Source organism: Balaenoptera ricei, chromosome 5, assembly GCF_028023285.1.
Source record: "Balaenoptera ricei isolate mBalRic1 chromosome 5, mBalRic1.hap2, whole genome shotgun sequence".
Classification (NCBI taxonomy): domain Eukaryota; kingdom Metazoa; phylum Chordata; class Mammalia; order Artiodactyla; family Balaenopteridae; genus Balaenoptera; species Balaenoptera ricei.
Window position 1 is genome coordinate 60,266,957 of NC_082643.1, and position 9,337 is coordinate 60,276,293.

Genomic DNA, 9,337 nt, shown 5'->3' on the forward strand with positions numbered 1-9,337 from the left:
GTCACCCACCCAGCAGTTATGGGATTAGATTTTACTCTGATTGCGCCCCTCCTACCGTCTCACTGTGGCTTCTCCTCTGTCCTTGGACGTGGGGTATCCTCCTTGGTGAAGTCCAGGGTCTTCCTGTCAATGATTGTCCAGCAGCCAGTTGTGATTCTGGTGCTCTCGCAAGAGGGAGTGAGAGCACGTCCTTCTACCTCTAATTTATTTTTATAATCTCATTACTGGTTTTGATTTGCATTTCCCTGATGATTAGTGTTTTGAGCATCCTTTCATGTGTCTGTTGGCTATCTGTATGTCTTCTTTAGAAAAATGTCTATTTTGATCCTCTGCCCGTTTGTAAATCAGATTTTTTTTGATAATGATTTGTATGAGTTCTTCTTATATTTTGGATATTGAGCCTTTATCAGATATATTATTTGTAAATATCTTCTCCCATTCAGTAGGTTGTCTTGCATTTTGCTGATGGTTGCCTTCACTGTGCAAAAGCATTTTAGTTTCATTAGGGCCCATCTGTTTTTGTTTTTGTTTTTGTTGCCCTTGCCTGAGGAGACAGATCCAAAAAAATGTTATAAAGACTGATGTTCAAGAGCATACAGCCTGTTTTATTCTAGGAGTTTTATAGTTTCAAGTCTTACATTAAGTATTTAATCCACTTGAGTTTATTTTGTATATGGTGTAAGAATATTGTCTAGTTTCATTCTTCTACATGTAGCTGTCCAGTTTTCCCAACATGAATTATTGTGGAGACTGCCTTTTCCCCATTGTATATTCTTGGTTTCTTTCTCATACATTAATTAATCATGGGTTTATTTCTGGGCTCTCTGTTCTATTCCATTGATCTATGTGTCTGTTTCTGTGCCAGTACCATACAGTTTTGATTCTATAGCTTTGAAGACTAGTTTGAAATCAAGGAGTGTGATTCCTCTAGCTCTGTTCTTCTTGCTTAAGATTGCTTTGACTATCTGGGGTATTTTGTGATTTGATACAAATTTTAGGATTGTTTGTTCTAGTTTTGTGAAAATGTCATAGGTATTTTAATAGGAATTGTATGGAATCTGTAGACTGCTTTGTGTAGTATGGACATTTTAACTATATTAACTCTTCCAATTCATGACCATGATGTATCGTTCCATTTATTCGTGTCATCTTCAATTTCTTCCATCAGTATTTCATAGTTTTTAGTGTATAGGTTTCACCTGTTTGGTTAGATTTATTCCTAGGCATTTCAGGGTTTTTTGATGCAATTGTAAATGGGATTGTTTTCTTAATTTCTTTTTCTCATAGTTTATTAATAGTGTATAGAAAAGGAACAGAATTCTGTATATTCATCTTGTATCATGCAACTTTACTGAATTCATATATTAGTTCTAATAGTTTTTTGGTGAAGTCTTTAGGGCTTTCTATATATAGTATCATGTCATCTGCAAATAGTGATAGTTTTTCTTCTTCCCTTGAAATTCGGATGCCTTCTATTTCTTTTCTTGTCTGATTGCTGTGGCTGGTACCGCCAATACTATGTTGAATAACAGTGGGAAGAGTGGGCATCCTTGTCTTGTTCCTGATCTTGGAGGAAAAGCTTTCAGCTATTCACCAGTGAGTATGATGTTATCTGTGGGTTTGTCATATATGGCCTTTATTATGTTGAGGTATGTTCCCTCTGTACTCACTTTGTTGAGAGTTTTTATCATAAACATATATTGAATTTTGTCAGCTGTTTTTTTTCTGCATTTATTGTTATGATTGTGTGGTTTTTAGCCTTGACTTTGTTAATATAGTGTATCCCATTGATTGACTTGTGGATATTGAGCCATCCCTGCATCCCTGGAATAAGTCCCAATTAATCAGGCTGTAAGATCCTTTCAGTGTATTGTTGAATTTCATTTGCTAAAATTTTGTTGAGGATTTCTGCATCTTATGTGCATCAGCAATATTGGACTGTAATTTTTGTAGTATCTTTTTCTATTTTTGGTGTCAGGGTAATGCTAGCCTCATGGTAGTGTTTCTTCCTCTTCTATTTTTGGAATAATTTGAGAAGGGTAGATATTAATTCTCCTTTAAATATTTTGTAGACGTCCCCTATGAAACCATCTGGTCCTGGACTTCTGCTTGTTGGAAGTTTTCTGATTAATGTTTTAATTTCATTACTAATAATCAGTCTGTTCAGATTTTCTATGTCTTTCTGATTCAGTCTTGGAAGATTATGTGCTTCTAGGAATTCATTTCTTCTGGGTGGTCCAACTTGTGGATAATTGTCTGTAGTAATTGCTTATGATTGTGTTTCTGTGGTATTGGTGGTACATCTCTTTCACTTCTGATTTCATTTATTTGGGCCTTCTCTCTTTTTTTCTTGGTAAGTCTGGCTAAAGGTTTGTAAGTTTTGTTTATCTTTTCAAGGAACCAGCTCCCAGTTTCTTTAATCATACACAGACACACACACACACACACACACACACACACACACACACACACACACATATGTATTTATTTAGTCTCTGTTTCATTGTTTCCATTCTGATATTCATTATATCCTTCCTTCTACTAAATTTGTACTTTGCTTTTCTTTGTTTTCTAGTTGTTTTAGGTATAAAGTTAGATTGCTTATTTGAGATTTTTCTTGTTTCTTGAGATAGATCTATATTGCTATGAACTTCTGTCTTATTGCTTTTGCTGTGTCCAAGAGATTTTGGGAAATTGTGTTTCCATTTTCATTTGTCTCAGGTTTTTTTATTTCTTTGATTTCTTAATTGACCCATTGGTTGTTTAGCATGTTGTTTAATCTCAACATAGTAGTGTATTTTCCAGTTTTGTGTAATTAATTCTATTTCATACTGTTGCAGTTGGAAAATATGCTTGACGTGATTTCAGTTTTCTTAAATTTTTTGAGACTTGTATTGTAGCCTAACGTGTGGTCTATCCTGGAAAATGTTTTATGTCCACTTGAAAAATATGTGTATTTTCCAGTTTGGCAATGAAATGTTCTATATATATCTATTAATTCTATCTTGTCTAAGGTATTGTTTAAAGCCAATGTTTCCTTATTGATTTTTTTTTTCTTTTGCTTGGTTGATCTATCCATTGATGTAAGTGAGGTATTAAAGTACACTACTATTATTGTATTACTGTCAAGTTCTCCCTTTATGTCTGTCAGTATTTGTTTTATATACTTAGGGGCTTTTATGTTGGGTGCGTAAATATTTACAAATATTATAGCCTCTTCTTGGATTGACTGCTTTATCATTATGTAGTGTCCTTTTTTGTATTTTTGTTACAGTGTTTCTTGTAAAATCTATTTTGTTTGTTATGAGTATTGCTACCCTAGCATTCTTGCTGCTTCCGTTTTCATGGACTTTTTTCATCCTTTCACTTTCAGCGTTTGTGTATCTTTAGATCTGAAGTGGGTCTCTTGTAGGCAGCATATAGATAGTTCTTCTTTTTTTTTCTTTCTTTTTTAAATCCATTCAGCCACCCTACGTCTTTTGATTGGCACATTTAAAGTGATTACCGATAGGTATGTACCTATTGCCATTTTTTTCATTGTTTTCTGGTTTTGTGTTTCTTCTCTATTCCTTTCTCCTTTTATTATCTTCCTTTGTGGTTTGATGATTTTCTTTAGTGTTATATTTGGTTTCCCTTCTCTTTATTTTTTGTGTATCTATTATAGGTTTTTGCTTCGGTTACCATGAAGTTCATATATATCAACTGTATATATAGCAGTTTATTTTAAGCTGATAATCACTTAAGTTCAAATGCATTGTAAAAGCACTACATTTTTACTCCTTCCATCCGTGTTTTGTTTTATGTTTCTGAAGTCATGTTTTACAGCTTTTAACTTTGCGTATCCCTTAACTACTTATTGTAGTTACAGTTAATTTTACAAATTTATTCTTTTAACATTCATACTAGCTTTTTAAGTGGCTGATTCACTTCCTTTACTATATATTTGCCTTTACCAGTGAGATTTTTTCCTTTTATATATTTTCTTGTTTCTAGTTATGACCTTTTCTATTCTGCTTAAATAAGTTTCTTTAACATTTCTTGTAAGCGTGGTTTAGTGATGATGAATTCTTTAGCTTTTGCTTTCCTGGGAAACTCTACATCTCCTTCAGTGATGAGTGATAACTTTGCTGGGTAGAGTATTCTTGGTTGTAAGGTTTTGTTTTGTTTTGTCCTTTCAGCACTTTAAATATATTATGCCACTCCCTTCTGGCATGAAAAGTTTCTGCTGAAAAATCAGCTGATAGTCTTATGGGAGTTCCCTTGTATGTGATTAGCTTTTTTGTTTGTTTGTTTGTTTCCTTGCTGCCTTTAAAATTCTCTCCTAATTTTAACTTTTGTCATTTTAATTATATATCTTGGTGTGAATCTCTTTGGATTCATCTTGTTTGGGCCTCTCTGTGCTTCCTGGATATCTGTCTTCTTCCCCAGGTTAGGGAAGTTTTCAGCCATTATTTCTTCAAATAAATTTCTGCCCATTTCTCTCTCTCTCTTCACCTTCTAGGACCCCTAAAATTAAAATGTCAGTATGCTTGATGTGGTTGCAGAGGTCCCTTAAGGTATATTTTTTTTAAGTTCTTTTTTCATTTTGCTATTACGATTGGTTGATTTCCACAATTCTGTCTTCCAGATCACTTATGCATTCTTCTGTATCATCTAATCTTCTTTTTATTCCCTGCCATGTACTTTTATTTTAGTTATTATATTCTTCAGACCTGATTGGTTCTTTTTTATATTTTCTAACTCCTTTTTGAAATTCTCACTGTGTTCCTTCATTCTTCTCCAGAGTTCAGTGAGCATTTTTATGACCATCACATTGAACCCTTTATCAGATAAATTACTTGTTTCATTATTGTTCTTTTCTGGTGTTTTATCTTATTTCATTTGGAATATATTTGGCTCCTCATTTTGTTTGACTTTTTGTTCTTTTTCTATAAATTAGGCAAAACGGTTACCTCTCTTGGTCTTGAAAGCATGACCTTATGTAGGAGCCTTCCCTATGTAGATTGCATGTGCTGGGTAGCTTGGCAGGTGGACTGGGGCTGGAGCAGACACAGGCTGGAGGGTCCTGGAGTACACTGAACTGGGGCTGCCTTGGCTAGATGGCTGGATCTGGAGTTGGTGCAGGCCAGGTTTTTCCTGGGGTGCACTGGGCCAGTTGCCTTGGTGTGGCTGGAACTGGAGTGGGCATGGCCAGGGGCTTGTTGGAGTGACCTTGGCAGACTGGCTGGAGTGCCAGATGCCTCTGTGCCAGGACTCAGAGTGAGTAAGATTTTATGTGGACCCTTTAAGAGTAGAGCCTTGGTTTCCTATAGCCCTCTGGCTCTCCTGGGCATAAGCCCCACTGGTTTTTGAAGCCAGATGTTATGAGGGCTCAACTTCCTGGTGTGGGTCCCCAGGGCTAAGTTGCCCAGTGTGAAGCTCAAACCCCTTGTTCCTTAGGGAGGACTGCCATGTTTGTTATATCCCCTGCTGCATGTGGTCATCACACCTGCCATATGGATCCTGATTACATTGAGTCTCTGCCCCTCCTACCTTCAATGTGGTTTTTTCTTTATATCGTAATTATAGAAGAGCTGTTCTACTAGTCTTCAGGTTGTTCTCAGAGAAAGTTGATCTATATATAGTTGTAGTTTTGGTTCGTCTGTGGGAGGAGGTGAGCTCAGGATCTTTCTACTTTGCTATCTTGATCCCGCCCCTTGTCATGTTTTAGTTTCTTACTACTGCTGTTTTTTTTAATTCAATGCAAGTGAAGTCTTTAACTTCATTTTATATAACTTCTATATTTAAATAACTTCTATATTTGTCTTAATTTTAGTTTTTTATATGATGTATTAATTTTGTTAACCTGGATAATAACTAAATAATGTAATAATCCATATTTTGTCATCACATTTCTAGTGGTCATGTATGCCTACACAGTTTGCAAACTTTCTAAGAACATTGGAAGCTGGTACAGTGCAGCCTTTTTTTGATTAGGATACTTAGCTAGAGAGAAAGTAAATTATAGTTGCACTAATTTTATTTAGTGACAATTTAAATGTCTAAAATTTTATTTTATGATGCCACAGGAATATTATTCACTTTGAAATTTAAACTTAAATTCCCTCAAGTCAAATTTGTTGTGTTTTGATTGATTTATTTAATTGGCCTTTGTTTCATTAGTAATCATCTGTAATTAAGAATACTGGATTCAGTAGAGGTCAACATTCCATAGGACATTTTGGGAATTTGGGTGGATCCCATAGATTCACCTTACCAGTGTACAAAAGATTCTGCTGACGTTAGATCCAACCAAGGAATCTTCTCCTGTGGACTTCAGTGTGTCACCATCTTAATTGGTGTCTTAACTGGATATACAAATAGGGGTGTCACTGATGTTTGTCATCAACCAGCCTTTGTATCACAAGACCTAAACACTCTCAGTTGGAAAGGACAGTACTACTGGGGCTCTTCTTACATGGGGACCAATATCCATGCATTTCAGCCCCCATTTCTAAAAGAAACGGTAATGAAATGCAGAGCCAACTGACCAAAAACACAGCTCTCAGGTGGAATTCTCCCACTGGTTTTCAGCTATCAGTACAAGTGAGAAGGAGACTATCAAAATTTCACTGCCACCTCTGTTACTGGGTTGGTGTGCATTGTGTCAAATAGCTTCAACTGAGGAGGTCAACAGAGGACCTGGGCCAGCGATCTCGGTCCTTGTGATAGCAAGTAAAGAATTGCAGACTACCACTTTGGGCTTAAGCACAAAGCAAAGTTTATTAAAGCATAGTTGTAATCTCAGAGGGAGAGCGGGCTGTTTCTCCAAAGTGAAACCAGCCCTCCTGTACAGATTTAAGGGTGTTTATAAGGAGAGTTCTGCGAGGAGGTGGGGTGTGATCATGGGTGAGTGACAGGGGATCATTATTTGATTGGCAGTCCCGAGTTATGTAACAAGTTCATTATTGCACATGCCCTTACCCTAGCTTCACTAAGAAAAGCCCATGGGGCACGGGGGAGCAAAACCACATGCAGATTTTATTATAATGATGGTATAATGAGTTTGGGTTTACTGTAGGTGATATGCCTGTCTAGTCTGGGCATGCACAGCCCGGGGAAGTTCCTTCGTGTTACTGTGCTCCCTCTTTATTAGGAAAAGTTGCCCACCACCTGACCATAGTTTTGCCTGTTCTGGGTGGAGTCAGGGGAGGGTTCCCAGATGGCTGGGATGTAACTTGATTATTCCCCTCTTGTCTTTTCGCCACTGTAACCTCCTTGCTGCTAATGTCAGGGGAGGGTCCCCTGATGGTTGGGGTGTGACTTGATTATTCCCCTCTTTTCACCACCGTCACCTCCTTGCTGCTAATGTCTGACTAACTACCTAACACTTGTATGTGGAGATAGCCTATTCCAGGCAGCTAAGGCTGCTTACAAGAGCCCTGAGTTGTCCAAGGTCTTGCTGACATTTATATATTTTCAGAAAAGATATATCTTTTCACATTCAAGTGAGTGTCTTGTACTGTTAATGTCAAACTCAGGGCCATGGGTGAGGGAATGGTAAACTTAAAAGAATTCTTGGAATGGAATCCAGAAACTGGAGTTAGTACCACATGGAAAATGAAGGTGCCACTGGAGTAAATCAGTGGGCCAATAAGGGAGGACTAATTGCATACAGATCAAGAAAGCAGCAAGAGACATTTCTGAGCTTCCTCATCTAAAATCTTGAATCTGCAGGTACACACTACATAGATAAACTTTGTCCTCATATGCTTATAAACTGAACTGTGAAACTATTTTTCATATCTCTATCTTTTGAAGGTAGTTTTGTGTTTGTTTTGAAGGTGAATAGTCTACATTCACCTTCCTCTTTTGAGGAGCATATATATATCACTAAGTTCTAATAACATTTTTTTTCTGTATTGCAAAATGTGATCTTGGAATAGTTTTTATTTTCTCCAAAATTCATTTTTCCTGTTGATTAAATCAAGATGTGTCCTGCTTGTTTATAAACTTCTGATAAATTCAAGCAAGGGTAAATGCCCCACATAAATTTATTACTATTATTATTATTATTAATGTTTTATTTTTTAAGTATTACCAATCAATTATATACTATTACCACTTATAGTAATATAAAATTGCTGTCTACATGTGTTCTAGTTAGGAACCTGTACTAGGGTATTTAACGAGAGCCACTCTACCCGATAAGACAAGAAATTTCAAGGTTCTTTGCATGATAAACATTTGTTACTCGCCTCACTGCCCATTGTGGTTGGTGGGGAGGAGGAAAAGGAGGCTCTACCCCACATAGTTATTCAGGGAACAAGGTGTCTTTTATACTTCAGTCTGCCATTATTAGTACATGGCTTCAAGGTTAGCCTGGTATCATCTATCTGAAAGAAGAGGGTAAGCATGGAGTGTTCCATAGAGATTTTAGGGCACAGAATTGGTATATGTAATTTGAATCCACTTTCAAATGTCCAGAACTCAGTCACATGGTCCTGCCTGAGAGTTCTGAAGTGTAGACAATGGTACATTGTAGAAAAACTACAGTTTTTCTGTATAGTCAGGGGAAAGAAAATAGTTTGGAGAAAGAACAACAAAGCATCCGTCAGACTAAGTATCCAAGTAAGATTGGCATTTGAGAAAAGTTTTGAACACCAATATAGAATATTATTTCTTGGGATAAAACACTGAATTTAAATACAGTAAACTAATTTATTATTAGGTACATCACATTAGCAAAGGACACTGACATAATTTTTCTTCCATAGATAAGATTTTATTCCATACAGTAACACTTTGTTAACATCCCTCCTTCTTGCTCTGGTTTTGAAGTACAGAAATAATATTGATTTTTAAAAGCCTGGACAAAGAAGTCTTAGTTATAATTATTATCTGCAAAAGACAAAGACAGTTTAATGTCAATTTGAGACTAATTAATATACCATAAATTATTTTATTCAGTAAGGCTTTGAAATTTTAATTTATTTCTGAAAAGATTCCAGATTGACATAGTGGCAGGAGTGAAATATCACATCTCAATTGAGAATTCAAACGTTGATGAAAATGAGTAGCAGAATTTCAAGCTAATGAATCTTGAGCAGTTAAAAAGCAAGTCTTTAAGAATGTGAGACTCTGAAGAGGATTATGAAATTGAATACTTTAACGACTTCATTGAGTTCTCAGGAATCATCTTTGCTATAAAATTAACATTTTATACACACAATGTAAATGCTAATTTTATTAGGATGCTTACACATATTAGAATACTTGCATATTGGAATATGTTTTTAGTTTCCTCCTGGGAATGCCACATGTTCAATAAATAGACCTGCTTTTCTTTCTCTCTCTC

General features: G+C 36.1%; 1 pseudogene; it reads left to right on the plus strand.

Annotated features, from left to right (window-relative positions):
* The first annotated feature begins 5,236 nt into the window (after window positions 1-5,236).
* On the plus strand, window positions 5,237-7,700 carry LOC132366237 (inositol polyphosphate 1-phosphatase-like; annotated as a pseudogene).
* The last annotated feature ends 1,637 nt before the right edge of the window (window positions 7,701-9,337 follow it).